Below are 7,114 nucleotides of genomic sequence, written 5' to 3'. Positions count from 1 at the left end.
TTGAAAAAGAAAGACGAAAAAACCTGGTTTTGGAGGTGTTTGTCCTATTTCACTCACTCCTATATTCTCTTAACTATATGAAGGGTTCATTGCAGAATGGCTTAAGGAGAAAATCCTACCTTTTACTGACCTGAGACAATTCGGGAACATCAAATCCACTTCTACTTCCCATTACCTTGTTTTTATTATTGACTCAATTGGGAAAATTCCCGAAACACCTAATTGCAGACCAAATTTATTTCCATTGACCTTCAAAAAGCATTTGATCTTGTTAACCACAATATTTTAGTTGAGAAACTTGTAACTGATTTCAATATTGATTCCTTCCTGGTTAAATTGGTTGCCTCCATATTATCAAACAGATCACAGGTAGTCAAATATTAGAATCATTATTTCAGTCCCCCCCCCTTGTCCACAATGAAGTATCCCAAGGTACTCTCCTAGGTCCCCTCCTTTTTTCAGTTATGATAAATAGCCTTGCTAAGGAATTTCGCGGCAGATAGAAATTTGTGGATGACCTAACGGTTATTGAAAGCTGCTACCAAAACTTATTAAGCAATCTTATGAGTGTCCTCAACGATATTGCATATGACGCTGCGGTCTCAGACATGAGAGTAAACCCCTATAAATCGGCGATAATGCAAACATATTTCCTTAAATCCTCTCCCCCTTTCCTCAACACTATCCCCCAGATATTTCTGTGTCTTCCTTTAAATTCCTTGGGGTTAAAACTTCCTCTAATTTAAAGTGGTATATCCACGTTAAAATATATTATCCATAGAGCTAATGTGTCCATGTCTCTCCTTAAGCTCTTGAATAATATTCAATCCCATTCCCTTTCCATTCTTTAAGGATGTATACATCCTTTTTCCGCCACATCTTGAATATGCTTTTCCAGTTTGGCATCCTCTCCCGTGATGAATCATAAAAATTGAATCCATTATTCCTCTTCTTAAATTTGTTAGATTTAAATGATATACGAATATTAAATACTTCCATATGGCATTTTCAAATCCAAAATTCTAAAAATTATTTCTATGACAAATCTCTGTTAATCTTACTTCCTCGTTCGGATTGTCGGAGGTCTAGGATGTATCAAATTCCTTTTGTAAGCTCTGAAAGGTCAAAGTTTTCGATCAGATACCAAATACCCTTCATTGCTAACAATCATAAGCTGAATGATAAAATTCTGTTTGATCCATCCCAAAAATCTCAGCAAAATTCTCAGCTAAATTTAAAAAAGCAAATATTAAAGATTGTTTGCTAAAATTTTGATTATTCACCTTTGATGCTGGAAATTTAAATTTTAAATTTGTGTGTTTGTTTTTGGGTCCCTGTGTTTGGGACGGCCTCCCACGCCCCTCCTGCCCGATATTTATATAATTACTTATCTTTTATTAGTTTTTTTTTCTATTTTGTGTGTCTTCTACCGTATTATACTTTGAAATCATTATTACGATGAGATGTTGATGTTTTTCCTTATGTTTTTGCACTGTCCCAGCCTTACGAGCTCTGCTCTCTGTTGGGGCATAATATTGTTTGTGTATTTTTTGAGTTGATTCAAATAAGAGCCCCGAGAATAATTTTTGAAGAGGCTAAGGTACCATACTCGCTCCTTCTAAAAAAGGGCGATGCTGGAAACTCTTGAGCACAGAAGAGGAATGTTGTGCCTCTCAAAAATCAAAAAATCCAGTGATAAGTCTTCGCACAGAAAACATTTTCTCCGAAGGACACTCCCTATCCAGAAACTGCCAGCCACCTACTGTTTCTGAAGCCATTCCTATCTTGTCCTCCATCCTCTGTTTAACCTCTATGTATGAAAGAACCTTTGTTCCATTCTTTACTGATAAAATAAACTGGTGGTTTTCCTTTTTTATTGTTCGGTACTGGTGACACCCAAGTTCTATGTTCGTTTGATTCTTTTGTTCCCTCCTCCTTGTTTACAGGTTCTCTTTTAAGCCTTTTAACGCTAATTTTATCTCACTCTTTTAGTTTGTTTTAGTTTTTACCCTATTAACTTTCTGACATTTTGCATTTTAATTTTTTTTTACTCATAAATGGCTTTGCTTTCTGATTTTGCCGTGTTTGGCATTGTTTACCAAGTTTCTTAGTTGTTGCGAGATTTTAATGATTGTTTTTTTTGTTTTTTTTTATGACTCTGAAATGCGAACTCGGTCCTTTGGGGCCTATGATAGACATTTTTTAAAATTAAATATCTTATATGGAAGGACGATATTATAGCCCCAGATAAATTTATTTATAAATAATTTCTTAAAAATGGTACCTTCGAATTTTCTGGTTTCAATAAAAATCTAGATAGGCTAGAACATATCAACAATTTTTTCGTGAAAGGGAGGGTGCGAAAACTTTAAAAAACGAATGAAAATGTGTAACATCCCAAGTTCCAATTTTCAAGTTGCAGGTTTCAGTGTAGGACGGGGATTCCCGTCCTGCACTGATTACTGGGATCACATCTCTTCCTGAGGCCAAAATAATTGCAATGATTTAAAGAACAAGGACATTGCAACTTGGAATGTTACGACTTTAAAAATCACCTTCTTATCGGCAATTTGATAGACGAATTCAGACGATTCGAACTGGACTTATTAGAAGTTTCAGAAACTCATATCCCAGGGGTAAGAAGCGTGAAATTAGGTGATTTAGAATTTGATTACTCAGGCAGGAGGGATGGGGTATATAGACAGGGAGGAGGGCCCAGGATGAACAAGGAAGCTGCTAAGAATTGCTTAAGCTGAGAGGGTATTAATAATAGAATACCAATTGCTCATTTTATGACTAAAAAGTTCGGGGTAACAGTTATAGCAGTAGTATGCCCCTGAACGCAGACTCCAACTACCAAAAATCACAAAGTTGAGTTACCAACAATTTGGGTAATCACAGGGGTCGGCTAATCCGAAGTGGAATGAAGAGGCCTGACCCTGGTAGTAGTGCCTCTGTCATGATCAAGGCAGTTCCCCAGCCAATTGATATATACTTAAATTTTCCACTCAGTAAACAATCTCAATATTTAAGACTTTTTTGTAGCAACACCATTGAGCATGCTGATTGATGAAGATCAGGGTATCGACCTTCGGACAGTTCAGCATTTCAAAAATCAGCGATACTTTCTATTACTTATGTTGACACAATATTATCAGTCACTAACTATATCACTTTTCATCGAATGAAGTTTTACAAACAGCAGATTGTAATTCATTTCTGTTTTTGTATTTAAAATGATTAAAAAATTGTCCCAATTTTATGGTGTATTGTGTAAAATATTTTATTATTTTCAATTTATATTAAAAATCAAAAACTATCAATTAACTGTAAATTTTCCTTGTTGTTCTATTAAGCTTTGGACATTTGAAATGTTTCCGAATTCCTCTCTTTCGATAAGGTGACGCAAACTAGAGAACAGTTGATGATTAAAAGTTTCTTTATTAAGTAAAACCATAAAATAACATGAAACTTGAAACTGTATGAAACTATTACAAACTTTTCAAACTAGTTTGAATCGTCCGCATGAACGATTTTTAAGGCCCAGATACTTTTATTGTATAAATAATTTTATGAAAATGGCTCCATATTTTTTTTTAATTGGCACCTCAGAATTTTCTGGTCTCAATAAAAATTTAGATAAGTAAGAGTATACCAGGGAGTTTTTTTTTGGAGGGGAGGGTGCAAAACTTTGAATTAAGAATGAAAATGAGTTTAAATTTATTTTTGTTATGTTTGTATGAAAACTTAATGGACTGAAAAGTTTGTTCTTTTTGTTCATACTTTGTTGTTCAACATCTTGAGGTGGAATCAAAATCGTGCTATGCCCAGGTCCTCTAATAGGTTTTAAAAACGCTTGCGCAATTGGGATCGTATTGTATGCGCATGTAGTTGACTAAACATAAGATAGATTGGTGAATTTGATATAGTTTCAAGGTGGATTCTTTATTCAAGCTTGGAAATTAAAGCAAATAACTCGCCCGGTATAGATGACAGGGTGAACAATTTTAAAAATGAGGAAAAAACAGTTGTTAAAACAGCTGTTTTGTATTTTTACAAAAAAAAAGAAAAAACAGAACACAAAGTAGAAACAGGTCACCTGTTTTTGACAAACCAGTGGCTATGCTTATTTGAAACTTTCAATCTTTTTACTCAACTTGATTTAATACAAAACCAGCAGCTAACCTCACTTTCTACCATACCCCCGGCAGCAGCGTTATTCTCATACATAGCACTGATCACTTCAATGTACTTGTCTGGTATACCGTACGAGGATAAGACCTTTACGAAAGCTCTTCTATCAACAGAATCGGACCCTTGCTTATAATCTATACAACTGAGGGCCCCAATGTGTTTTGACAACTAAGGCCCTTCTCAATTATGAACCTATTTGGTGGACACATCCTCTACCTTTTCTAAAACTGCCCTGTGCTTCTCTTCAAACTATGTCTACAGCATCCTTCAGTCTAGAAAGTATCATATTACTAAGGAATTTGCTATCTAAAGACACCTGACTAATGCCTCGATAATTACGATACTCACTGTTATCACATATCTTATACAGTAGTTTAACTAAGGTTTTCCTAAAATCGCTAGTTTCTTTCCTTTTTCAAAAATCATATTCATAATCTTCAGTAACTTATTTCAAACCCCAGAGCCACCATATTTACGAAACTCGTTTACCACACTATCATCACCTGGAGCATTATTATCTTTAATCCTTTTAGTACTGTCGCTAATTCCTCCTCGTAAATCAAATTCCTCCTTCACATCCAAGGTATCACAAGCTTTTTCATTTTCCTCTATATCTTTTCCTGCAACTGTATCTCGGCTTAGAACATTCTGAAAATGTTCCGCCCATGTCTCTTTATCTCTTCCCTTAGAACTAATTGTGGCCCCGTTCCTGGCTTTAACTGGGACAAGTCCGGATTGACTACTTTCTCTCAAGTACAATTCCTTTCCAGTACAATAATTTACTATTATAACGTCTAGCTGAATCTTCCAGATCCTTGGCAATTTTATTCATGGCCTCCACTTCACACCACCTCAGATTATGTTTTATAGCTTCCTCACTTTCTTTACATTCCTTTTGTTTTTTAATATCTATCACTCGGATCGTTCTTGTACAAACAACTTCTCCTCTCTATTAAACATAAGGCTTATTCACTAATATTCTTAGCTGCAGTCTTAACTTTCTTGCAGATACTGCGTTTTGATTTTATAATGGCCATGTAAAATGTACCTCTTTCATAACAGGACAATTCTCACACTTAAACTTAAATCCCTTATGTATTCAAACATTTAAAAAAATAGAATAGCAAAAGAAAAACAAAATTTAAACTTACTATCCAGCTGTCAAATTTGTTTTTTGTTTTTTTTTCCGGGGTAATTGTATCAAATTGAAGGTCCAAGATAACTGGGAGGGAGCTCATTCAGACGTAAATTTAAAGCTCTTTTTTAAGTGACCATACAGGTTGGGCAAGGGGAAATTCTTGTTTTCAACATTTTAGGGCACCAAACTACGACTTTACCCCAAAGAGAACGAATTTGCAATTAATTTAAAATTCTGAGAAACTAATTGGTTAAGTTATTCAATTATTACATATACAATATTCAATTATCATATACAATTATTATTGGTTAAGAATTTAAGTAATAACTTAACTAGTAAGTTATAAGTTATCAAACAGTTCATGGTAACGAACTGCAGTAAGGAGCCTAAATTAATTAAATAAAAAAAACAAGTTTTTTTTAAATGAAAGTAAGGAGCAACATTAAAACTTAAAACGAGCAGAAATTACTCCGTATATGAAAGGGGCTTTTTCTCCTCAACGCCCCGCTCTTTACACTAAAGTTTCTTATTGCTTTAAAAATAGAGTTAAGAGAAAGAGTCAAACTTTAGCGTAAAGAGCGGGGCGTTGAGGAGGAAAAGCCCCTTTCATATACGGAGTAATTTCTGTTCGTTCTAAAGTTTTAATGTTGCTCCTTACTTTCATTTAAAAAACTTGTTTTTTTATTTAATTAATTTAGGCTTCCCAGTAGCAAAAGAAGCAATGCCTCACGGTGGCAGTACTGCATTCTACCAAGATGATTCGCTTTATTTGTAATAAAATTAGGCAACGTTTGGTTATCTATAATTTTGTATCAGCTGTAATGAGGAGGGGGGTGAGTCATTCCTGTGCTTTTTAGGAGCCCACCTAAGCAATGACTCCCCTCTCATTATAGCTGATACGCAATTACAGATAACCAAACGTAGCCTAATTTTATTACAAATAAAGTTATTACAATTCTTGTTCTCTGTGGTCCATTACAAGCAAAGCTTCTTGGGCCTAGTAACCGCTTTACTTTTGTAATAGTTTTTCTTTTAGTATTAATAAATTGATTGATTGATTGATTGAACTTGGTTGAATCTAGTACTACCACCATGTAGCATTACTAGGAAGCCTAAATTATACTTAAAAATTATACTTAATTATACAAAAATATTTTGCGCCATACAACATAAACTTGGTACAATTTTTAAATCATTTTTAATATAAAAACAGAAATTAATTATAATATACCGTTTGTGGAACTTCATTGGATTTAAAGCGTTTTCAGCAGTGATTGTTTTTGTCAATAATATGCCTAAAAATGTCTCTTTCACAATTTTTTTTTGAGAAACTGGAAAATTTTACGTATGGATTACCTGGCTGGGGAACTGCCTCGATCATGACAAAGGTACTACCAGGATGAGGCCTCTCCATTTCACTTCGGATTAGCTGACCCCTGTGATTACCCAAAATACTGCTAAGTCAACAGCGTAATTTTGGTAGTGGGAGTCTGCTTTCAGGGGTAGACTACTTTTGTAACTGATACCCTGAACTTTTTAGTCATAAAACTAGCAATACTATTCTATTATTAATACCTTCCGATCCTAAAAAGTTCTTAGCGCTTCCTCATTCATCATGAACACTCCTTCCTGTCTATATACCCAATCCCTCCTGCCTGAGTAAACAAACTCTATATCAGCTAACTTCATGCTTCCTACCCCTGGGATATGAGTTTCTGATACTTCTAATATGTCCAGTTCGAATTGTCTGAATTCGTTTGTCAAAATGTCAATGCGATAGTG

The 7,114-nt window shown here is 34.6% G+C and overlaps 1 non-coding gene across 1 annotated transcript; it reads left to right on the top strand.

Annotated features, from left to right (window-relative positions):
• The first annotated feature begins 6,680 nt into the window (after positions 1-6,680).
• Positions 6,681-6,845, top strand: LOC136039699 (U1 spliceosomal RNA). The gene has a single exon (XR_010620520.1). It is a non-coding gene; the product is annotated as a U1 spliceosomal RNA (small nuclear RNA).
• The last annotated feature ends 269 nt before the right edge of the window (positions 6,846-7,114 follow it).

The sequence above is a fragment of the Artemia franciscana genome, chromosome 19 (assembly GCF_032884065.1).
Source record: "Artemia franciscana chromosome 19, ASM3288406v1, whole genome shotgun sequence".
Classification (NCBI taxonomy): domain Eukaryota; kingdom Metazoa; phylum Arthropoda; class Branchiopoda; order Anostraca; family Artemiidae; genus Artemia; species Artemia franciscana.
This window is presented reverse-complemented; position numbering and strand designations above follow the sequence as displayed.